The sequence below is a fragment of the Schistocerca piceifrons genome, chromosome 3, assembly GCF_021461385.2.
Source record: "Schistocerca piceifrons isolate TAMUIC-IGC-003096 chromosome 3, iqSchPice1.1, whole genome shotgun sequence".
NCBI lineage: Eukaryota > Metazoa > Arthropoda > Insecta > Orthoptera > Acrididae > Schistocerca > Schistocerca piceifrons.
The window spans coordinates 267,297,771-267,324,328 of NC_060140.1; the positions used below are offsets into that span (position 1 = coordinate 267,297,771).

The 26,558-nt window shown below is 45.5% G+C and overlaps 1 protein-coding gene across 1 annotated transcript in view; it reads right to left on the reverse strand.

Annotated features, from left to right (window-relative positions):
- LOC124788077 (phospholipid phosphatase 1-like) overlaps positions 1-26,558 on the reverse strand; it is a 781,858-nt gene that overhangs the window by 353,514 nt on the left and 401,786 nt on the right. The gene's annotated exons all lie outside the window — the stretch shown is intronic.

Genomic DNA, 26,558 nt, shown 5'->3' on the forward strand with positions numbered 1-26,558 from the left:
CTCATGGTCTCTTCGTGAGATATACGTAGGAGGGAGCAATATACTGCTTGACTCCTCGGTGATGTTATATTCTCGAAACTTCAACAAAAGCCCGTACCGAGCTACTGAGCGTCTCTCCTGCAGAGTCTTTCACTGGAGTTTATCTATCATCTCCGTAACGCTTTCGCGATTACTAAATGATCCTGTAACGAAGCGCGCTGCTCTCCGTTGGATCTTCTCTATCTCTTCTATCAACCCTATCTGGCACGGATCCCACACTGGTGAGCAATATTCAAGCAGTGGGCGAACAAGTGTACTGTAATCTACTTCCTTTGTTTTCGGACTGCATTTCCTTAGGAGTCTTCCAATGAATCTGGCATCTGCTTTACCGACTATTAATTTTATATGGTCATTCCATTTTAAATCACTCCTAATGCCTACTCCCAGATAATTTATGGGATTAACTGCTTCCAGTTGCTGACCTGCTATATTGTAGCTAAATGATAAAGGATCTTTCTTTCTATGTATTCGCAGCACATTACACTTGTCAACATTGAGATTCAATTGCCATTGCCTGCACCATGCGTCAATTCGTTGCAGATCCTCCTGCATTTCAGTACAATTTTCCATTGTTACAACCTCTCGATATAACACAGCATTATCCGCAAAAAGCCTCAGTGAACTTCCGATGTTATCCACAAGGTCATTTATATATATTGTGAATAACAACGGTCCTACGACACTCCCCTTCGGCACACCTGAAATCACTCTTACTTCGGAAGACTTCTCTCCATTGAGAATGACATGCTCCGTTCTGTTATCTACGAACTCTTCAATCCAATCACACAATTTGTCTGATAGCCCATATGCTCTTACTTTGTTCATTAAACGACTGTGGGAAACTGTATCAAACGCCTTGCGGAAGTGAAGAAACACGGCATCTACCTGGGAACCCGTGTCTATGGCCCTCTAAGTCTCGTGGACGAATAGCGCGAGCTGGGTTTCACACGATCGTCTTTTTCGAAACCCATGCTGATTCCTACAAAGTAGATTTCTGGCCTCCAGAAAAGTCGTCATACTCGAACATAATACGTGTTCCAAAATTCTACAACTAATCGACGTTAGAAATATAGGTCTATAGTTCTGCACATCTGTACGACGTCCCTTCTTGAAAACGGGGATGACCTGTGCCCTTTTCTAATCTTCTACTTGAAGCACTTCGGAGACTTGCACGTTGACGAAGTTAAGATGAAATGAGTAAGACAACCCAAACAGCCGTTTCCAGAGCGAAGAAAATAGCCGATCCGGTCAGGAAAGGAATCCGAGAGCTCGTGATGTAGAGACGCTAACCACTAGAAGCACGAGCTGCCGTCATTATTCCATTCGAAGTGGCCGTTACTTTCTCTCTCAACAGCGCATGTGCTATTTCAATTTCAAGAGAATTCAATGTCCTTATCAATGGGTTGTCCATAATATCATTTGTATTTACGATTATTTAGATGAAGCTGGATATACAGGGTACCTTATAGGCGTAGAACCACCCTACTAAAACAAAAAGAGGTGGATGAACAGAAATTTTTAGTAAAGTAGTGTAAGATGGGAGAGGAGGAAAACCTATGTAGCCATTTGAAAAATGTCATATTACCGCCTTGAGCTGCTGAAAATATACTTTATTTATGCAACAAGTTTCAGTAGCCTGATCATCAAAAGGTTCTTATATACCAAATAAAATAATACACAAGTAACATTGCACGTTTATACTATCACGAATCTGTTAACCGATGTAAATATGAACAACAACCTGCATGTAATGGAAAGTCACATACTCACATAACACCATTCACAGGACCATGTTAGGTGAAATATGAAATCGTTATCGTCAGGTGATGAATCCATGAATAACACACTGCGTAATATTAACAATAGTAATAAAATAATAATAATAGTACGCTGAACAACATGTGATAAGCTGGACCATTCCTTGCAAAGTGCAGATTTTTACATCTGATCGAGGGCAGTCGATATTGTTGAGTTCCGTGTGCAGAATGGGAGATATGCAAGCTGGACGAAAACCATAGTTTTCTCTTTCACGTATTGTTTATGGATGAAGCTACAAGGGTTGGACGAAAATATGGAAACACCACAAGAAATGCATGTTTGAACGTAAATGCAGATGCTGACCTGCGCAATGTCACAGTGACAGTCGTGGGCAGAATAGTGTTCTGTGCAACTGTGAGTGCATTATGTCGGAGCTAAGTGAATTCTAACGTGGGCAAATTGTTGCTGCTCGTACTGTGAATGCTTCCGAAACCAAGGTAGACGAAGTGTTTGGTGTTTCAAGAAACCCCGTATCGAAGACTTACACCGCATACAGGGAAAGAGGAAAAACGTTATCCGTTGAGTTACAACGCGGACGAAAGAGTTTATTGACTGATAGTAATAGAGGCTCATTTAAGGGGATTGTGACGAAAAAGAAAGAGACTATAGCTGCAAAAGTCGCTGCAGAACTGAATGTCGCACTCGCGAATCCTGGCAACACCAATGCTACAAGAAAGAAAATTCCATAAACAACGAACAGCAGGGCGTGCTGGAATTCCATTGCCACTCATCAGTGATGCAAATGCCCGCAACAGGAAAACGTGGTGTCAAAGCCATAAAACCTTGAATTTGGAGCAATTCAAGAAAGTCGCTTGGTCGGATGAGTGAGAAAGTCGTTTAGTTGGATGAGTGCTTCCACGTTCTGGCCGAGTTTACGTTCCGAGAATGAAACATGGCGGAGGTTCGTGTACGCTCTGGGCAGCCATATCGTGAGCCCCATGGTTACTCTGAACTTCATTAGACTTCTATTTGTTGGGGCATGTGAAAGCAATCTCACATGCGCTGAAGATTAGGAACCTCACGGAGGGGATTGTTGATGACTGAGCTTGCACGTCGGTACATTTATTGGTTAAAAATGGTAATGAATGGGTGCATCAGCTAACAATCACATTACAATGTGCTGACAACACGATGAGCACGTCCTGTAGCCTTTGTGTATTATCTCCAGCGCTTTCCTTGTTCTGTACGAAATGTGACACACTAAAGAATGAGTAAAAGCTATATGCAAATGAAAGAAGCCATTGTTTCTCTCGCGTAACTGACATGTCACACGACCTCTTTCCATTCCAGTATTACAGCAGGTGATATAACGGCTAGTAAAATAGCTTACTCTTCAACCTCAAACTACTTGACTTTAAATTTTTGTTTACTTTTCCGTGTTTCTTTTAGAAGAGCTGTGCCATACCTACGGACAGCCCTGTATTTTGTAGTATGAGATCCTATAAGCCGCTCTCTCATTATATTTAAAAAAGATAATTACAATGGCCGCCTTAAATTTTAGTCATGAATATTTTCCATTCTGTAAATGATGGGCCTTTTACTAGCAATTATCACGCGCAGGCGGCTGACGTTTATATAACCTTACAAGGTCTCACGTTATCGAGACGTCATATTCAATGTCTTTGGCTACATAACTTTCGTTCTGATTAGATAAAGGTATCATGAGTAGTTGACGGCTTCTTCACCAAGCCGACATGACAACTAAATGCAATGAACTGAATCAACAACGAAAAAAGAAATCTTGCATGCTTTACTCGGTGACGAAATAATTATAGCAGATGTCAAAACACCCATACACGTTCAATTCATGAATTTTCAACGTGACAATCGTCGAAGAATATCTTAATGGCACTAATATCATACATTTTGTGCGCATCAAATTCAAACAACAAAAAACATCTCAGCGAGTTCAGGTTCTCTGCTGAGCAATCGTAAAAATCTCTTTTTCAGTAGAGCTATTTAGGCAGAGACTTCGGTAAATATGAAAAAAACTGTAATCGTAATTTTTTTTCCATTTCGTCGAATAATTATTAATTTTGTAATTAGACCAAAGCAAATCTAATCAGGTTTGCACGTAGTACAACGAGTAAAAGTAGTCAAAACTGAAAGGGACGCCACAGCTAGGAAGTGTACCAATTTTGCTTTTTGTCATCAGTCTTTACGGCTACAGAGATTTAGCAAATCACAATTATACGTACAACATCTGAAAAAGTACAAAACCTCTCATTTACCTGATGGATTGCCTTAACACCGTAGAGCTTTACTATGAATGACCGCTATTTGTTGTGGTATATTCATGCTATCCTCCTACCTGAGAATTAATTTTTAATTTATAGTTTCGTGTACAATCCCAAGCAAAGTGGCAACTTGACATTTATCGCATATGAAAAGCACTGTTGAACGTGAAAGTCACGTTTAGCACCAGAAAAAAAAATCCTGGGAGACAACTTGGGAAAGGGAAACAGGGAAACGGACAACACGTTGGTCCAGTCCAAACGGAGCACAAGACCTACAACTTCTGCAGATCTATTTCTACAGTATTTTGATGATATTCCTTTGGCAGCAAGCGTATGCGACGTATCGTCGCCTCTCGCAGTGCTGCCTGCTGTTCTCCTCTCATCAATAATGTTTCATAATGATGACGGTCGGGATGAGGAACCTAATAAGGCGTCTTCTCTACTGCTGAAGAACATCCGTTGCCAGAAACAACGCACATATATTCAATTACGGTTGACTATTCTACATACAGATCGATTAGCAAAACAAAGTCAAACTGTCAAACATCGACAGCATTTTGCATACCAAAGACAAGCGTTAAAACATGTCTGTGTTAGGTGGTCGATTAGTAGCTTCCGAACAACAGCATTACGGTGTTTCAGATTTTATTTTTATAACCTCCTTAGGTAGAAAATACTGACTTAGCAACTATTTAAATACAAATGTTCTGTTAATGTGAAACTCTCACATCTTCCTCGCGATCTGCGGCTGGTTGGTTTGTTGATTTGGGGGAGGGGCCCAAACATCGAGGTCATCGGTCCCAGCGGATTAGGGAAGGATGGGGGAGGAAGTCGGCCGTCCTCTTTCAAAGGAACCATCCCGGCATTTGCCTGAAGAGATTTAGGAAAATCCCGGAAAACCGAAATCAGGATGGCCGGACATTGGTTTAAACCGTCGTCCTCCCGAATGCGAGTCCGGTGAGCTAACCAATGCGCCACCTCGCTCGTTTCGATCTGTGGCATGGATCGTAAGTGAAACGTAGGAAAGTGCTGCTCAGATGGCAGCAGTGTTTTCGCATGGTTACCCAAGACCATTCGATCTTTCTCCGCTACATTAGTTGGTCACATTATACATTTTCGTCTGCAGACAGAACGGAGGAACTATTTGCTCGCGTTTTAAGTGCGTTACAAAAAGAATTTATTGAACTATCACTCTACTCCGCGTGATGGATTGAGGAGGGTTCATTGCATCCGCCCACACTTCACCTTTATGACGGAGTTAATTCTTCTGGGACATTTTCCGTGAGGAAGCCCATTCCTCCCCAAGAGCCGAGTTGTGGACGGCTGACATCGATGTTTCGATTCCATAGAGTGCTGTCATTAAACTCCACTTAAGGAGGAAATATCTGATCCTGGAATTCATCTGAGATTTGAGCGCAATATGGAAATATGTGTTGAGTGGACGCCAGCAGTATAAAATGGGTGAAACAGTTCAGAGATGGGAACGTGGAATCCGAGATGAACCTCGCAGCTGTAGACATCAAACTGTCTCACGACATGGAACAAGGCTCTGAGCACTATGCGACTTAACTTCGCTCGGTTCCAGACTGTAGCGCCTAGAACCGCACGGCCACTCCGGCCGGCGGAACAAGGAAGTATTTGACGACTGCATCAAAGAGGACAGACATGTCACTGTGAATGCAATCGCAACAACAATTTAACAATGATGATTACGTTTTAACGCCCCGTCGGCAACGATGTCCTCAGAGACAGAACACAAGCTCGATTGTTTCAAGACTGGGGAAGGAAATAGGCCGTGCCCTTTCCAAGGAGCCATCCCAGCATTTGCCTGCAATGATTTAGGGAAACCACGGGAAATCCTCACTCAGGTGACAAAAGTAATTGGATAGCGATATGCACACATACAGATGGCGGTAGTATCGCATCACAAGGTATAAAACGGTAGGGGATTGGCGGAGTTGTCACTCGTACTCAGGTGATCCATATGGAAAGGTTTTCGGCGTGATTATTGCCGCATGACGAGAATTAACAGACTTTCAGCGCGGAAAGGTAGTTGGAGCAGGACGCATGGAATATTCTGTTTCGGAAGTTGTTAGCGTATTCAATGTTCCGAGATACACAGAGTCAAGAATGTGCCGAGAACACCACATTTCAGGCATTACCTCTCACCACGGACAATGCCGTGGCCGACGGCCTTCACTTAACGTTTCCGAAGCGTTGTCGGTGCTAACAGATAAGCAACACTGTGCGAAATAACGGCATAAATCACTGTTGGACATATCCATTGGGAGAGTGGGCGGAATTTGCGTTAATGGGCTATGGCAGCAGGCTAACGATGCGAGACTCTTTGCAAACAGCACGACATCGCCTCAGCGCCTCTCCTGGACTCGTGACTGTATCGGTTGGACCCTAGATGACTGGAAAACCGTGGCCTGGTCGGATGCATCCCAGTTTCAGTGGTAAGAACTAATGGTAGGTTTCGAGTGCGGCGCAGAACCCACGAAGCCACGGACCCAGATTGTCAACAAGGCACTGTGCAGCCTGGAGGTGGCTCCATAACGGTGTGGGCTACGGTTACATTGTTCGCGATTGGTTTGAAGAACATTCTGGACAGTTCGAGCTACTCAGATGGCCCGACATGAATTCCATCGAACATTTACGGGATACAGAGATCATTTCGTGTACCCACTCCTGCACCGACGACACTTCAGCAATTAAGGTCGGCTACACAGACAGCATAGCTCAATACTTCTGCAGGAGACATAGAGTTGATGCACTACACCGGGTAAAAGGAGGTTAGACACGATATTGGGAGGTATCCGAAGACTTCTGTCACCTCAGTGTAAATCAGGATGGTCGGACGCGAATCTGCACCGTCGTCCTCCCGAATGCGAGTCAAGTTGCTAACTACTGTGTCAAGTCGCTCGGCAAGACACAACAAAAATTGCAGTAGGCCATAGTGCAGTGCAAGAAGCGACTTAAAGCCTGCGTCATTGAAAAGGAAAGCAAGAACAGTTCGATCTTCTGGGAAGCGTCTTCTTGCATGTAATGTGTTGCATTTTGATTTTTTTTACTTTAACCTGAGCACGTCACAAATGCTGTCCCCTACATCCAGATGCACATTTCGGTCGAAAAGTCTTCCCCAACATTCCCTATTGTCTGGACTTAGCACCTTCCCAGTGCCAGCTTTTTGGTTATGTGAAAATGCAGTTGCGATGCCAAGACTACGAAACGCTGGATACAACCAGAAAGTGGTGTCAGTGTCTTCGGGCAGCCGGAACGAAGATATGCCCCAAGGGAACTTTCAGAATTGCAATACGGTCGAAAAATCTGTAAAAAGAAAGAGAGACTATGTTGAAAAGTAAGAGAAAAGTCTGTAGATTAAGAAGATATACATGGAGTTTTTGCAAATCAATCTATCTCATTTTAGACTAGTGCTTTGATTGAAGAGAAGCGCCCAAAGATGTAAATTACCATGCATGACCAGTTACTATTAGACGGAGGGGGTCCGACAGCAGATCAGTTCCAGTCAGTCCACCAGGAAGGAGGTACACGGCTTGTGTTGTCTGTAGTTAACCATGCCTAGACGGTCAATACCGCGGTTCGATCGCGTCCGCATTGTTACTTTGTGCCAGGATGGGCTCTCAACAAGGGAAGTGTCCAGGCGTCTCGGAGTGAACCAAAGTGATGATGATCGGGCATGGAGGAGATACAGAACGACAACAACTGTCGATGACATGCCTGGCTCAGGCCGTCCAAGGGCTACTACTGCAGTGGATGACCGCTACCTGCGGATTATTGCTCGGAGGAACCCTGACAGCAACGCCACCATGTTGAATAATGCTTTTCGTGCAGCCACAGGACGTCGTCTTACGATTCAACTGTGCGCAATAGGCTGCATGATACGCAACTTCACTCCCGACGTCCATGGCGAGGTCCATCTTTGCAACCACGACACCATGCAGCGCGGTACAGAAGGGCCCAACAACATGCCGAATGAACCGCTCAGGATTGGCATCACGTTCTCTTCACCGATAAGTGTCGCATATGCCTTCAACCAGACAATCGTCGGAGACGTGATTGGAGGCAACCCGGTCAGACTGAACGCCTTAGACACACTGTCCAGTGAGTGTAGCAAGGTGGGGGTTCCCTGCTGTTTGGGGGTGGCATTATGTGGGGCCGACGTACGCCGCTGGTGGTCATGGAAGGCGCCGTAACGGCTGTGCGACATGTGAATGCCATCCTCTGACCGATAGTGCAACCATATCGGCAGTATACTGGTGAAGAATTCGTCTTCATGGACGACAATTCGCGCCCCCCATTGTGCACGTCTTGTGAATGACTTCCTTCAGGATAACGAAATCGCTCGACTAGAGTGGCCATCATGCTCTCCAGACATGAACCCTATCGAACATGCCTGTGATAGGTTGAAAAGGGCTATTTATAGACGACGTGGCCCACCAACCACTCTGAGGGATCTATGCCGAATCGCCATTGAGGAGAGGGACAATCTGGACCAACAGTGCCTTGATGAACTTGTGGATAGTATGCCACGACGAATACAGGCATGCACAATGCAAGAGGACGTGCTACTGGGTATTAGAGGCACCGGTGTGTACAGTAATCTGGACCACCACCTCTGAAGGTCTCGATGTGTGGTGTACAACATGCAATGTGTGGTTTCCATGAGCAATAAAAAGGGCGGACATGATATTTATGTTGATCTCTATTCTAATTTTCTCTACAGGTTCTGGAAATCTCGGAACCGAGGTGATACAAAACTTCTTTTGGTGTGTGTATACCGGGTGAGTCAGGAGGGGTGATAGGAGGCTTTGAGGGGTGATAGTATTAGTGATTATGAACAAAAAACTTCATATGGACGTATGCCCTACTCCGAATGGTTCAGAGACAGAACACGTTTAATATCACTTTTGTACGTTTTTCTTGAATAATTCGAAAACCGCACCCTCCAGCGAAAACGTGTCGCAGTACAAAAGTAAACTACACTCCTGGAAATTGAAATAAGAACACCGTGAATTCATTGTCCCAGGAAGCGGAAACTTTATTGACACATTCCTGGGGTCAGATACATCACATGATCACACTGACAGAACCACAGGCACATAGACACAGGCAACAGAGCATGCACAATGTCGGCACTAGTACAGTGTATATCCACCTTTCGCAGCAATGCAGGCTGCTATTCTCCCATGGAGACGATCGTAGAGATGCTGGATGTAGTCCTGTGGAACGGCTTGCCATGCCATTTCCACCTGGCGCCTCAGTTGGACCAGCGTTCGTGCTGGACGTGCAGACCGCGTGAGACGACGCTTCATCCAGTCCCAAACATGCTCAATGGGGGACAGATCCGGAGATCTTGCTGGCCAGGGTAGTTGACTTACACCTTCTAGAGCACGTTGGGTGGCACGGGATACATGCGGACGTGCATTGTCCTGTTGGAACAGCAAGTTCCCTTGCCGGTCTAGGAATGGTAGAACGATGGGTTCGATGACGGTTTGGATGTACCGTGCACTATTCAGTGTCCCCTCGACGATCACCAGTGGTGTACGGCCAGTGTAGGAGATCGCTCCCCACACCATGATGCCGGGTGTTGGCCCTGTGTGCCTCGGTCGTATGCAGTCCTGATTGTGGCGCTCACCTGCACGGCGCCAAACACGCATACGACCATCATTGGCACCAAGGCAGAAGCGACTCTCATCGCTGAAGACGACACGTCTCCATTCGTCCCTCCATTCACGCCTGTCGCGACACCACTGGAGGCGGGCTGCACGATGTTGGGGCGTGAGCGGAAGACGGCCTAACGGTGTGCGGGACCGTAGCCCAGCTTCATGGAGACGGTTGCGAATGGTCCTCGCCGATACCCCAGGAGCAACAGTGTCCCTAATTTGCTGGGAAGTGGCGGTGCGGTCCCCTACGGCACTGCGTAGGATCCTACGGTCTTGGCGTGCATCCGTGCGTCGCTGCGGTCCGGTCCCAGGTCGACGGGCACGTGCACCTTCCGCCGACCACTGGCGACAACATCGATGTACTGTGGAGACCTCACGCCCCAAGTGTTGAGCAATTCGGCGGTACGTCCACCCGGCCTCCCGCATGCCCACTATACGCCCTCGCTCAAAGTCCGTCAACTGCACATACGGTTCACGTCCACGCTGTCGCGGCATGCTACCAGTGTTAAAGACTGCGATGGAGCTCCGTATGCCACGGCAAACTGGCTGACACTGACGGCGGCGGTGCACAAATGCTGCGCAGCTAGCGCCATTCGACGGCCAACACTGCGGTTCCTGGTGTGTCCGCTGTGCCGTGCGTGTGATCATTGCTTGTACAGCCCTCTCGCAGTGTCCGGAGCAAGTATGGTGGGTCTGACACACCGGTGTCAATGTGTTCTTTTTTCCATTTCCAGGAGTGTATATTAAATTTCACACAAAAAAGGTCCTATTCATTTTGTTCTCTATAACTAATGGTATGCGCGATGAGACCGCGAGAATGTAGAAAAACTCGCTCTACGTTCGTGCGCTTCAGCTTACGTAGTTTTTGTAGGCCAATTTGAGGTAGTTACCCGACTTGATATAACCCAAGTGTCCCGTATGAAACTGTTCGTCTCAACTTGCTCTATACTACTGTGGTAAATTGTAAACAGTGACAATGTTTGGCATTACAGAACATAAATAACAATGAATATTAAATGCGTTCTATCTGGGAAACCATTTAAAGTAGGGCATAAGTCCATATGAAGCTTTTTATTCAGTATCACTAATACTGTCACCCCTCAAAGCATGTACCTTTCCTCCTGACTCACCCTGTATATATAATACAACGAGAGAATCGAGAATATAGGGTGTCTCATTTATCTTGATCGCCCTAAATAACTGTTAGTCCAGAAGCAAATTACAAAATGTTTCAAGCAAACGTTCTTTAGCTGTCAGGGTGACATCAATCAGTATGATTACCTTCGTTGTCGCTTTGTTTTTTTACAAAGATATGAACAGCGGTATGACTTTTTTAAATGGCACCCTGTATTTTTTATTCGGTAATTAATTTCCTCTCCTAGAGACCAATTCAAAAATGTACCACAGTGTACCATTCACTGAAACACAACGTTATTAATAACATAACACAACATTGACGTTTTTACTCTCCCAGCGCTTAGTGCAAGTACTCGGGGTAATGGAACACATCAACGTGCTGACGTTGACATAGGACAAATGTAAACGTAAGTAGAATGCACACCCGTCATTCCGTCAACCATTATCAGTTGAAGAGTTGTGTGAATAGAATGTACACCAACGAAAACAAGGTAAACATGCTTCTCATCTATGGGGAATGTAAGTTAGCAGAACAGTAATTGCAATACTGTTTTCTTATGTACGGGTACATTTAGTACAGTAGTTTAGTCCCTTTAAATACTGTTGTGTAGAGTAGGCATACAGTAAAGGTTGTCCTTGCTATAAACAGCATCGACATAACGTTTCTTTTATTATTATTATTGTTGTTGTTGTTGTTGTTGTGTTGAAGGTAGGCGAAATGCTACGCAGGCAGCGGAACTGTACAGAGAGCAATATTCTGACAAGAACCCACCTTCCCGATGATGTTTTCTCGTCTTGTTGCGACGCTTCAGGAAACGGGAAGTTTCAACCCACGACAACGCAATCGTAGTAGCACTCGCACAGACGAATCTGCTGAAGTAACTGTTCTCGCCTCCGTTGCTATGAATCCACATGTGAGCACACGACAGCTTCAACACGAGATTGGCATTCCTAAAACCAGGGTACATCGTATTCCTAACACTTCACTGGTTCCATCCTTACCATGTACACCTACATTAAGAATTGCATGGGAATGATTTCCAGAATCGTGTACAGTTCTGCACAGCAGCAAATCCTCGCCAACCCGAACTTCTTCTCCAACGTTATATTTACCGATGAATGTTCCTTCTAAAACAAAGGACAGGTGAATACGAGTAACATGCATTATTGGTCCAGCGACAACCCACGATGGCTTAGACAGGTGGGACATCAGCGTCAATGCAGAGTTAACGTCTGGTACGGGATGCTTGGTCTTAGAATTATTGTCCCTTATTTCATCAATGATATTCTAAATGGCACAGTAAATGCCAACTTCCTCAGACGAATTCTTCCTCCTCTTCTGGGTGAAGTGCCGCTAAGAACCAGAATGCTTATGTTGTGTCAACACGATGGATGTCCAGCACATAATGCCTTGCGTGCACGTCGTGTTCGGAACCGAAGGTATCCTACCAGATGGATTGGTCGAGGAGGAACAGTTACTTATCCTGCTAGGTCTCCTAATTTGAATCCTCTGACTTTTTTTCTCTACGGATGCATTAAAGACGTTGTCTACCGCGATATTCCAACAACTCCAGAGGACACGCACGAACGTATCGTGCTTGCTTGTAACTCTCTTCAGCAGGCAACACTGGAAGCAGTAAACAATTCTTTCATTCAACGAGTGCACCAGTGTATCGGTGTCCCGGGTCACAACTTTGAGCATCTTTGAATGTTCTACTCCTGGGAAATGGTACAGGAGAGTCAAAGTCAATTTTGTGTTATGTTTTTACTTGGTTTTCATTTGTTTTCTGACAACTCAAGCAAGTGGACGAGTTTGTGATCTCGGGTTCAAAGTCAATGTTGTGTTATGTAATTAATAACGTACACTGTGATACACTTTTGAATAGATATTTGGAGAGGAAATTAATTACCGAATAAAAAATACAGGCGCCATTTAAAAGAGTCATACCGCTGTTCATATCTTTGTAAAAAACAAAGCTACAACGAAGGCAATCATACTGGTTGATGTCCTCCTGACGGTTAAAGAACATTTGCTTGAAACATTTTGTAATTTGCATCTGGACAAACAGTTATTTAGGGTGATCAAGATAAATGGGACACCCTGTATATACCCTCAGTGCACGAATTCTACTCGCATTTCGCCAATTTTTCCCATCTGTCTCGTTTCCACTTGGCTGCCCATTACAGGTGTTGCCCGTGACGAAAGGCGAAAGAGCCTGTAGCGTGTGGTATCGAGGAATGCGCCGTGACGACAGAACAGTAGCAGCGAAGAGACGATGGATGTTGCGTTGTGTAACATGAAACTGGCGGGCACGCCGCAGAGGCGCACGTGGCCGCATCTTTTTGTCCAGTCGGGCGTCAGAGCAGACGTGAAGGATGCAGCCCGCGCGGGACGCAGCCGAGGAGTCTCGGACATCAAAAACCAATCTGTGTCTGATTAACATTCAACGGAGCGGCTGTTAGCCGGCCAGGAGGGAAAGCCGGACTGCCGGCTCTAGAGCCCTAATTAGACGCCGGCACGGCGGGTCGTCATCCGTCATCTCGCCACGGGCTGCCGCCTGCACATGCGCACAGCGAGCACCAATCCCGGCCGCCCGTCGACGGTGACAAACGACAAGCGTGCCTTTTTTTTGGGGGGGGGGGGGGGTGGAGGGGCAGATACACCGGAGAAACCAGTCAGACCTCCTGAACCCATTTGAGAGTTGGTGTCGTCCGGAGATGCCGATGTTATCGTCAACAGCTAGTTAGCAGCTCACCTCTACTTCCCAAATGCTATTATTTTTGGGTAACTACGTTCCGGAAGGGATACGTCGACAGCAGAGCATCGTGTGACTGTGGGACGCGGCGCGTGGGAAATATGGAGGTATCTGATACGCCCCGTACTGTCAACTGCAGAAAACAAAGGCATTTTTTACTAGCTGTGTGTACCCATGTACCGGAAGATTACATCAAGATGAATCTGATGATAGCCAAGGCGTGTACTCAGTACTGTTACGACCCACAGCGTGTTTCACAATTCTTTTCACAGGTTTCCAGTTTTTGTAAAGGGGACGTAATAGACAATGATTGATTTACCGTAGTCGCACAAACTGAGAACAGTGCTGTCAGTCCGTGGTTTTTTTAAGAAGAAAGGTACAGCGTTACCAATGGATCTCGGTCAGCCTGTCTTGGTGCAAAGGTAAAATTGTTCTATCCTACAACTACGTCATTCCAATGACATCATTGGAGTGCACGTTGAAGATGTTGCGATGGCAGCCGATAGGTAACACAGCTACATGGATACTGATATTGGTGGTCGTATGATGGTCGATAAATATCGAAAGGTCGTATCAAGACTGACATCTTATTAGTGACCGTAACAGGGCTATCGTTAGCCATGGCCTGAATCAGATTCCTCGAGGATATCGTCACATACATTTTCGTCAGACTTCAAAAGTGCTGATAGAGACTGGCAGGTCCGCAAAGATAGAAAAAGGGCTGCAAGTAACTGGTAGGTTCGCAACTATTAGGCTTGACAGTTGGCTGGCTCTGAGCACTATGGGACTCAACTGCTGAGGTCATTAGTCCCCTAGAACTTAGAACTAGTTAAACCTAACTAACCTAAGGACATCACAAACATCCATGCCCGAGGCTGGATTCGAACCTGCGACCGTAGCGGTCTTGCGGTTCCAGACTGCAGCGCCTTTAACCGCACGGCCACTTCGGCCGGCAGGCTTGACAGTGGTGTTCCACTTACGCGCCACACTCTCGCTATCAAGTGGATTTTCTTCGTCACATAGAAAAGAAACCGACGACGAGTACTCGAAATATTATCGAGTCCATAGGCTCCTGTAGAGCAAATTGGCCAGAGTTCATCTCCGCTCTGTGTGTACCATAAGTGTATCTTTTGAGTGTAGGTGACTGGTAGAGCAGTTTTAGGCGCGGGCAAGTGCTCTACCATCTGAGCTACCCAAGCACGACTCACGCCCTGTACTCACAGCTTTACTTCTACCAGTACCTTGGTAGAGCACGTGCCCGCGAAAGGCAAAGGTCCCGAGTTCGAGTCTCGGTCCGGCACACAGTTTTAATCTGCCAGGAAGTTTCAGATCAATCCACCCTTCAGCCATATTCCCTAACTTAGATACTAAACACAAATCAAGAAGACATATTTACAAGGAATTTAAAATTTTATTAAAAGGTGATGTTAATGGGAGAATGTAGGAAATAATGCTGTAAACATGAATAGTTTAAAAATAGTGATAAAAATGTGGATAGACAGCACAGTTAAAAACACTTGAAAAACGCTAAACACCTGTTACAAATACTTGAAAAGCAATAAATGCGACGGAAGGGCCGCTGATCACTAACATCCAAGCGCTGTACACTTTCACTAAAATTGCGAAAGTATCTGCCCTCGGATGGTAGGAGATTGTTGATGGAAAGATGGTACCCGTAGGGAGATAGGAGAGTGGTGGTGACGAGGAGTGAGGACTGGTAAGAGAGGTCGTGATGAGACAGGGGTTGCCATAGGAACGAGGAGAGTGAGGTAGCTGGTACTGGGATCTATAAATTTGATAGGAAAAAGAGGTGGGGTGCGACATGGAAAGGGAAACGAGGGAGGTGTGGTAAGGGGAGAGGAGGGAGCCCTTTGGGCAGGGATTGGGGAATGGATAGGATGTGGTGGATTCAGAGTTGGTAGGATGGGTATATGTCGGGTCAAAATTCTGGTCTGGGAGAAGGATGTGGTCGAAATTTCATTGCGAGAGGATGTGGAGGGTATGCAAGTGAAGGGTTGGTGGGATGTGTAGGTAGAGAAGCAGCAGTCTTCTCAAGTGCCGCCGAGGGCGGCCGAGTGCCGCCGAGGGCGGCCGAATGCCGCCGAGGTTGGCCGAGTACTGCTGAGGATGGTTAAGTACTGCTGAGGATGGTTAAGTACTGCTGAGGATGGTTAAGTCCTGCTGAGTGTGGTGTCAATGCCAGACACCACACTTGCTAGGTGGTAGCCTTTAAATCGGCCGCGGCCCGTTAGTATACGTCGGATCCGCGTGTCGCCACTATCAGTGATTGCAGACCGAGCGCCGCCACACGGCAGGTCTAGAGAGACTTCTTAGCATTCGCCCCAGTTGTACAGCCGACTTTCCTAGCGATGTTTCACTGGCAAATTACGTTCTCATTTGCCGAGACGATAGTTAGCATAACCTTCAGCTACGTCATTTGCTACAACCTAGCAAGGCGCCATTACCAGTTACTATTGATGCTGTAAAACATGTACCGTCAAGAGCGATGTTCACCAGTTATGGATTAAAGTTAAGTATTCAGCAGCTACGTACGTTTTTTGTTAGTCTCATTTCCTTGACCTGTTCCAGACCTTACGCCAGCCTGCGTGAGCTAAAACGCGTGCCTTTCGGCTTCCTCTCGTAGTGGGTTGGCTGTCTAGCCAATCCACAACACTGAGGATGGTTAAGTACTGCTGAGGATGGTTAAGTGCTGCTCTGAATAGCTAAGTACTGCTCAGAATTGTTAAGTGCTGCTGAGGATAGTTGGCTCTTCTTTCAATTGTGAAGCTCTCATTCTCTTGGTGAAGTCTAATGTAAGCAGTAACACTGATGCACAGGCTGACCCGAAAGTCCGTTAACATTTGAAAATGCATTAATTCACGGAATAATGTTGGTAGACGGGTAAAACCAGACACCCATGTCTGAAATAACGTGGTATTCATTGATACGTAAAGAGAGTGCAAAAAGCAGCCACAGATGGTGCTGGACAGCAACATGTCAGTGACACAGAGTGAGAATCGCGTATAAAACCATCTGTAGGGAGAGAGGAATTCATATGAACCAGTAATTGCGGCTTGTAAACTTTATCAGAAAAGGCATTGTTAGTGAAGGTTTTCTACCAGAACGAAGGATCCGTTACCACAACATTACGATCCTATCGGCAAAAGAAGGTATTCGAATGGGCAAAAGTCGTATGTCAACTGTCACTGAGAAGAAAATGATCACGAAGTTTGAAGCCACGGGTTGTTTAAACGATCGGTCCCGGAGTGGGTGACCAAACGCAAGGGCTACTGCTGCTCGGACATTCAGGAAGAAATGAAGACTTCAGGGGGTTCATATCCGCATGACGGAGTCAGCACTCTAGAGGTCGCACGTCTTACCGGCGTTCCACGTACTAGTCTTTGGAGATCAATACGACGTATCCCCCAATGCTATCCACAGAAAATCGAGCGTCACCATGAACTGTTAGCCAATGATTTTGTGACGCAGAGAGTATCTGCGGTGTGGGCACTTCAGAATATGCGATAAAGTGACGACTAGTTGTCTAGCGTGCTGTGGACCGAGGATCCGTCAATACACACAACTGTCGCATTTGGGATACCGAATATGCTAGAACTGTCGTGGAAACCATATTGAATGACTAGAAAGTCACGGTGTGATCTGGATTTACCACATCAGTCGTGATCGTACCCATTTTCTTCGAGGAAATGCGGGGAACTGGGTTTTCAGACTCTCATCGTGACGGGCGCGATGTACGCCGATATGTTACAGTATAGTATGATCTGCAGCCTGGCTGATAAAGACCTTCTGGAATGTACGACTTTCATGCAAGGTGGTGCTCCACTACATATTGTGACACGCGTGAAAGATTTCTTGCGCACATCGTTTGTTGAGGATCGCGTACTGAGCCGCATTTCTCTCATGCTTGGTCTGCGAGGTCCCAAGACCACAATCCGAGTGATTATTGGTTGTGAAGTTACATAAAGTCGCCTGTCTACCACGATCGTCCGACTTCATTAAGGAAGTGTAAGACAACATACGACGCTATTTCTCACCATACCTTCTGATACGTTGCACAGTGCTGTTCACATCATTGCCCTTCGACTGCAGGTATTGTTGATGAATGACGGTCGATATGTTGACCATTTCTTACAAAGAACATCATCTTTGCTACAAATCAACTGTTATACTAATTATTGCTTTTGTACAATATGAATCACCATCTGTTGGTCATTTTGTGAACTTTTTTCGGTTTCAATAAAACCCTATGTCATTTTAAGCATGTGTGTCAATTTTTACCTCTCTATCTATATTGTTCCGTGAATTAGTGTATTTTCATGTGTTATTGTATACTAACACAGGATGAACGAATGCTGTGCTTTTTTTAATAGCTGATAGTGTTGCTTTTGTAGATACTGAGTCAAAGGGGTTTTCAAAACCTATGAATCACGGACAAAACGGTCAATACTACTCGTTCTTCGGGCCAAAATTTCGTTTAAGATTTGCAAGGGTTCCACTGTGCTCTGTTCACTTCTGGAACCACCTGTTTCCTTTGATTGAACTCTTGGTTTCCTTCTGTGCGGTTGGTAATGATTATAGTGAATATATTTACAGTATGTAAACGAGATTTGTGTGTTTCGGCAGACACAGATTTTGTAGAAAATTAATCTACAATTTCCAACAAAGTTTTAGTTCTTACTTATAACTTCTTTTCTGAATATCGTTCAGGACTTACAAGTGCTCCACTTACAAATACAGATTTTTTTTTTCAAATCACCAGTAAACTTTTAAATATACCGCAAAAGGTCAAATGATTTAGTAACTTGGGTGTTTAATATGAAGTAAGCTACAAAAGATGAAATGGCGAATCCGTTAAGCCGCCTTTCTTTTCGAAAACGCTGTAAAACCGCGGCGTGGAAACTACTGTTTTCTTTTAGTTTGTTACTAAACAATTGAAGATACAGTAAAAGTCCATATGTGCTTTATTGCAGCATGTTTTCTTACGAAGAGGCAATATATTGTCAAATCTGATTGGATATGACTTATAGCTGTAAAATCTCAAAAACGTTAAAACGTTGGAAATGTCCTCTAGTGACTTAAACGGCTGCCATCTCGAAATGACACAAATTTCAGAACAGAAATAAGCATAAACTTTCCCAAAAAATATTGCGCAAAATACTAGCTCATTTGGTTCACTAATTTGTGTATGATAGAATGACGTGTTTGAGCAAGGAGTAAAGGAAACAAAAGAAAAATTTGCAGTAGGAGTTAAAATCCATGGAGCACAAATAAAAACTTTGAGGTTTGCCGATGACATTGTTATTCTGTCAGACAGCAAAGGAGCTGGAAGAGCAGTTGAACGGAATGGACAGAGTCTTGAAAGGAGGATATAAGGTGGACATCAACAAAAGGAAAACGACGATAATGGAATGTAGTCGAATTAAATCAGGTGATGTTGAGGGAATTAGGTTAGGAAAGGAGAAACTTAAAGTAGTAGATGAGTTTTGCTGTTTGGTAAGTAAAATAGCCAATGATGGTCGAAGCAGAGAGGATATCAAATGTAGACTGGTAATGGCAAGGAAAGCGTTTCTGAAGAAGAGAAGTTTGTTAACATCGAGTATAGATTTAAGTGTCAGGAAGTATTTTCTGAAAGTATTTGTATGGAGTGTAGCCATGTATGGAAGTGAAACATGGACGATAAATAGTTTAGACAAGAAGAGAATAGAATCTTTCAAAACGTGGTGCTACAGAAGAATGTTGAAGATTAGATGGGTAGATCACGTAACTAACGAGGAGGTACTGAATAGAGTTGGGGAGAAAAGAAATTTGTGGCACAACTTGACTAGAAGAAGGGATCGGTTGGTAGGATATGTTCTGAGGCATCAAGGGATCACCAATTTAGTATTGGAGGGCAGCGTGGAGGGTAAAAATCGTAGAGGGTGACCAAGAAATGAATACACTAAGCAGATTCAGAAGGATGTCGGTTGCAGTAAGTACTGAGAGATGAAGCTTGCACAGGATAGAGTAGCATGGAGAGTTCCATCATACCAGTCTCTGGACTGTAGACCACAACCACAACAACAGAACGACGTGTGGACGGATACAATTTCAGTTCTATGGATAGGTAACGTCATATTAGGGAGAAAGCTGACGCAGAATGGTGTCCTTCCGGTGGCAGAAGACTGCATTCTGAAGTCAGATGTTGACCTCTCGAGCACTATATACTAGCTGGAAGCTGAATAACCGGAGCGGTTCCCCGTTTCTCCATCTGGGGTGGTACGCGTGGCAGAGTGTATGCCGAGAGGCTGCGTATTCCATCGTTTTGTGGGCACGTGCGTTCATTAGGCCGACTCCATATACAATCAAGTCATTAGGGGGCATGGCGCTCAAGGTTATTTCCATAATTACGGAGCGGGCCAGTTACTACGGAATTACACGTTTAGAGGCAGCACGCGTGACTTGAATGGGGAATGTTCCCTCCATTGTCGGCACCAGAGGGTCAGGACACATCTCTCATAGCTCGGAGCGACAATCGATAGCCGCCGAGGTCATGCAGCATCCACATACGTGACTGGGATGTTGGATCGGAAGTAATTCATGAGGTACTGCTTTGTCGTATAACTTCATCGGCTAGCTCCGTCGGCATTCTTACAAGCGGTAATGAATCTCGAACGTCTACAATTGAATAAAAACGCATTTAAAATTACGATGAAGTGCCTTTTTCTCTGTGATCAATAGCCATCGGTTACTATTTCTTTAACATATTGTTAAGGGATACTTTGTTCATCTCTTTTTTATTGATGGTGCTCAGTTCACATGATCGTTTTCGGAAATATACAGTTTCATTTTCAGATGTCTTCCAAGCAAAACACATGACAAAAGTGCATACAATCTTACTGCAATGCACCAGCATACAAAAAGACACATGAAATATGTAGCCAAAATGTAAAAATAATAATTATTTATTACAGTTTTAAGAAAGCAGATCAAAGTATTATTCTGTTGGTCTCTCAGCGATGACATAGCCACAACTTAAGTCTCTCATCGAAACACATACAAAAAGTTATCATCATCTGATTAAAGTCTGCATAATAAAGGCCATTGGTAACCGTCATGAAAGTAAAACGAGATTATCATCATCTGACTAAAGTCTGCATAATAACGGTCATTGGTACCAGTCATGAAAGTAAAACGAGATTATGTGGCTAAAACAGTGGTGTGAAATGTACAATCAAATCTCGGAAGTATCCTGATTTATCTGTCGTCTATCTGTATACAACAACGCCATGTTGTGATGTGAAGGCATGTACCGCCTGCAATGAACAGACCACAGTTATTATGTTGTATCATTCGGTACCTGTATCTAGTAATATCTGTAGTTCAATGGTTCAAATGGCTCTGAGCACTATGGGACTTAACATCTATGGTCATCAGTCCCCTAGAACTTAGAACTACTTAAACCTAACTAACGTAAGGACATCACACAACACCCAGTCATCACGAGGCAGAGAAAATCCCTGACCCCGCCGGGAATCGAACCCGGGAACCCGGGCGTGGGAAGCGAGAACGCTACCGCACGACCACGAGCTGCGAACTAATATCTGTAGTCACTCTGCTTATTTTCTTCTTTATTTATATCGAAATCGATCATGCGAATTAGGTACCATCAGCAAAACAGCAGAATTGATTATCCAATGAAGTCGTATGACGCTGTTGGCTGGGAGACCACAAAGGGCAGATTAAGCTGCCTAGTGGGAAGGATTTGGTTGGTTGGTTGGTTGTTGGAATTAAAGGAACCAAACTGCCACGTCATCAGTCCCTTCAGCCTATATATATTGAACAGGAATACCCTTCAGAAGCAGAATACGAAAGGCAAATCCTGGGAAGCCCGATTGTGAGCAAGATATAATAAGAGGGAGAGAAAATAAAGGAGACGTAGGAGGGGAGTGAGAGGGGTAAGGTGGGCGAGCTGCACTGCCGGAATGCAGCTGTAGGTCCCTGGAACATGGTATGCGCTGGGAGATGCACCCTCTGCATCCCACCAGCACCACCTCAGCGTCCGTTATCCCAAGAAAACAAACAACACAGACAAGGCAATAAAAATTTAGCAAAGATAAAATATTAAAAACGGCAAACATGAAATAACAAGGAGAACAAAAAGGTGGGAAAGTAGGGGCCAAACCAGACCTCTGAGTAATGGCATTCATGGGACCCGTCAGGCAGTCAAAGAAGCCAAGGTATCCCAACTCACAGACACGAGAAGAAACCATCTTCATAGATGAAATTAAAACCAGGTCAGGTGCTTTGGAATCGTCCACTAGCAACAGAGGTAGCGTGTTAGCAGGTTTAACATATTGCCACAAAGCATGCGAATTTGGGCAGTTTAGTAGAATGTGAGCCACCATCAGGGGGCACTACAATGGCAGTAAGGCAGGTCCTCAGGTCGGAGAATGTGACTGTCGGTCCATGAAGTGCGACCAATGCATAGCCGATAAAGGACAGTTGATTTCTTCTGAGAAATATGAAGGGAAGACTTCCACGTGGTTGTCACCTTTATTGCACTTAGTTTGTTTGGGAATTCCGGGGCGAACCATTTCGAGTACAGACATCCAACAACTGATAACAGAGGTCCTGTTCTGGGACCCCATTTCCAAATGGCATCCTGGCAGCCAACGTTGCCAAGCAGACGGCATTTTCATCCCAAGAGATCCCAACATTTCCAGGTGTCCAAACAAAGACGACTGGCTGTCCCATCTAATGGAGGTCAGAAAGAAGGTAGTCGTGACCAATGAGCGACGAGGGTAGCCCTGGTTTGTAGCCTGCAGGCTCCTCAGAGAGTCGCTGCAGATTAGAAGCATCCTGCCAGCAAGAGCGAGCATGGCTAAAGGCTCGTTTTGCCCGCCCGGTTCGCCGCGTGGTCTAACGCGCTGCTTCCCAAGTTGGTAGGCGTGCCGGTCCCCAGCACGAATCCGCCAGGTAGATTAGTGAGGTATGGTTTGCAAGCCAGCCTGCGGATGGTTTTTAAGGCGGTTTTTCATATACCTTGGTGAATGCGGGCTGGCTCCCCTTATTCTGTCTCAGTTACACTGTGTTAGCGATTGCTGCGCAAAGACCGTTTCCACGTATGCATACACCATAATTATTCTACCAGGCAATCATTTGGGTCTATACTCGTCTGGTACGAGACGTTTCCAGGCTGATCCACTGGGGGCCGAACCGCACAATAACCCTGGGTTTGGTGTGGGGTGGCGGTGGGGTGGGTGGGCTGCTGTGGCCTGTTGTTGGGTTGTGAACCACTGAGGGCTACGGCGGGACGAAGCCTTTCCTTCGTTTCTAGGTCCCCGGTTTAATACATACATACATACATACATACACACAAAGGCTCATTTGTTGGCCACCAGTTTTCCAGTGAAGACACTGAATACCTCCAACAAGGAGAGTAATTCACTGCACCTTATATGTGTGTATGCAAAACCAGTTCATCCATCGACCATTGAACTGTCAGTGTATACCACTTCTGATATGGGAAAGGCATCGAGGACAGCCAGGAACTGGTGGCGAAACACCATAGGGGCAACTGAATCTTTCTGTCCACAGAATAAATGGAGCCAGAGCCGAGAGTACATGCCCTGGGGGCATAACTGATTGCTGCTTGACAAGAGGCGACAGTGGGGGAAGTAGGTAATTTAGAGCAGAGACACTGTAGTTGAAAAGTCGATCTGTAATTTTGACCTCAGTTCCAAGTCTCTGCTGTGGGAGACCTCCCTACCAGAAAAAAGGTCACAGTAGTTGGGATGCTTAGGGGGACTGTGAACATGTATTATATAATTGGGTAGTTCTTGTTGTACCTGACCTGTAGAGGAGTGACCCCAGCCTCCATGAATAGGCTGATCACAGGGCTAATTCTAAAGGCTCATGTTGTAAGTCAGACCCCACAGTGGTGTGTCGGGTCCAGTGACGCAATGTTGAAGGTGACGCTGAACCATATGCTAGGACTCCAATAATTAAGACGTGACAGGATCAGGGCTTTGGAAAGCTGCAGAAGGGGAGTTTGGGCTTCACCCCAGCTGGTGTTACTGAGGCAGCGAAGTGTATTTAGGGTTTAGCCAGCACTTTTGCTTTAGTTAGCTAAGACTGGGAAGCCACATCAGCCAGGCATGAAAGACCAGTCCCTAAAAGCGATAATTCTCCACTACATTGAGTAATTGGTCATAGAGGTAAAGTTCTGGTTGTGGATGAACAGTCCAAAGGCGACAGAAATACTTGATGCGAGTCTTGGCAGTGGAAAATTGAAAGCCATCGGTGAGGGCTCATGACTACACCTTTCAAATGGCGCCCTGCAGTCGGCGTTCAGCAACACTCAAACTAGAGGAGCAATAGTAAAAGCAAAAATCGTCAGCATACAACGAAGGTGATCCCAAAGATCCCACAGTTGCTGTAAGACCATTGACAGCCACTAAAAGGAGATGGAGACATAATACAGAGCCCTGTAGGACATCATTCTCTTTGACATTGGGGGGGAGTACTGTGCAAAGCACCAACTCTAATGTGGGAAGTACAGTGCGACAAGAAATTCTGGTCAAAAATTGGAAGTGGCCCCCAGCGACCTAACTCATGTAATGTAGCGAAGATGTGTTGTTGCCATGTGATGTCATAAGCCTTTTGTAGGCCGAAGAAGACAGCAATATGATGTTGATATCAGTCAAATGCTGTCCAGATGGCACAGTTCAGGCAAACCAAATTATCAGCAGTGGAACAGCCTTGCGAAAACAGCTCTGGGACAGAGGAAGTAGGCCCTGGGACTCATGGTGAGAACATAGCCATTGTTTCACCATGTGTTCAAGCAACTTACAGAAAACACTGGTGAGACTAATTGGGCAATGCTATCCATCTCTAGGGGAGACCCAGGTACAGAGCCATTTAAAGGCAATGAGGTGCTCGATTGATTAATGCCACTTATGGCATTGGAGAGCCTGCCTGTGATCTCCACTGGCCTTGACGATTTCTGAAGTCCACCAGAGTACAACCTTACAACAAGGGGATCACAAAGAATAGGGGATCGCTAAGTTGGCTGTCAATAGAATGCCTGCTTCTGCATTCTGGACAGTGTCATCAGTGCCTCCATTTAGCATAGAGTTCAGAACGACAGTGGAGGTGAAAGCATCCCAGTCGACATTGTGTGGAGCCCATCTAGGTGGATGGCCAGGTGAGTGATGCTGATGGAGGTGCAAGACTATTTGGAATTGGTCACTACCACACAGGTCATCGTGGACTTTCCAGTGGATGCATGGAAGAAGACCAGGGCTGCAAATTGAAAGATCAATGGCTGAGTAAGTTCCATGTGCCACACTGAAGTGTGTGGAGGCATCAGTGTTGAGGAGACCTAACTGTGAGTTTTTCATGCCTTTACCATGGAGAGTAATTGTGGTTCCATTTATCAAAGGGTTATGGGCTTTGAAGTTGACCATGATTAGGAAAGGTGGGAGGAGGTGAGAAACCAATGCAGACAATACATTCTGAGGCACTCCACCACTGGCAAGGAGATAAACATTACAGATGATAAAATCCTGAAATGTCCTTACCTGAATAGTCACAGCCTCCAAAGTTGTATCAAAAGGCACAAATTTGCTATATACAGAGTCCAGAACATACGTGTAATCTCCACCTGACACCATATCAAAATCAGCATGGTTCTTAAAATATCTCCAGTAGTCACGAAGGGTAGGGTCCACATTTCAGGAAATCAAATTTTCTGGAGGGCATTGCAGAAAGCAGGGTAGGAGGTTAAGAGATGTAGTTCAGCAAGGCAGTGGAAAAAACTACCACAATTCCAATGGAGAAACGTGATGTTGGTATACTCTGAGGGTGTGAAGGGACCAAGGAGACAGCTGATGTCCCAGGGTCCCCTGCTGCCACTGGTTGGAAAGTATGGTATCAAGACACATAGGTTATGAGACACATCTGAAGCTTCAGGGGCCACTGGGATTGCTGCTGCAGTTACAGAAGCAGAACATGTGGGATGCGGTCGGTGATGTGTGGACCACTGGAATTCCCTTCATATTGGAAGACTTTTTTGTTCTTCTTTTCTTTAGGGGATTTGGATTTCTTGCAGGGCTTTCCTGAATGGTTTCAAGGACTGAAGAAGATCATGAAGCCCTGCAACCATCAGCCTGTGACTCCTTCAGCCACTGGCTGGTGTCCAGTTATGGATGGACTGGCAGAAATATTGGAGGGGACTGTCGCAGGGACCCCTTCCCGGTGTGAAAAGCTGGACAAGGATGATGTGTCTCCATTTGGGGGATGGGGATCGGCGTCCGCAGTGGGAGGGGGTCATTGCTCCCAAAGTGGGTGTTGGGGAAGCAGCAGGACGAGAGCCACCAACTATTGTGGGGGGAGGGGGGAGGCGGCAAAGTCGACTGGCTCTGAGGGCCTGCTGTACGATGCATAATGGAGGAAAGTACCATATGCAGAGAGAGTGACATCATCATAGCTGTAGCGTATGATATTATCATGCATGCAGAACATGGACACTCATGCTTTTCCTTGGCATCTTGGTGTGTCAGTCTGTCCGGAGTCTTATATTCTTGTAATTTTTTCTCTCTCTGAAAGACAGTGCAGTTTAGTGAAGAAGGAGAATGGTGTTCTCCACAGCTGATATAGATGGGGTGAGGAGCAGAAGGAATGTTCATGTGCAACGCTGGTCCACAACGCCTGCAGAATGAGCTGGCATTGCAGTGAAGGGCGACACGCGAAATAAACAAGCATCTTCAGTATATATAATTCCTAATACAAGTGAAGCAATATAGTTGACGCTTCTATTCAGGTCGCTAGCCCTGAAGCTTCTCTTCGAACTGGTTCAAATGGCTCTGAGCACTATGAGACTC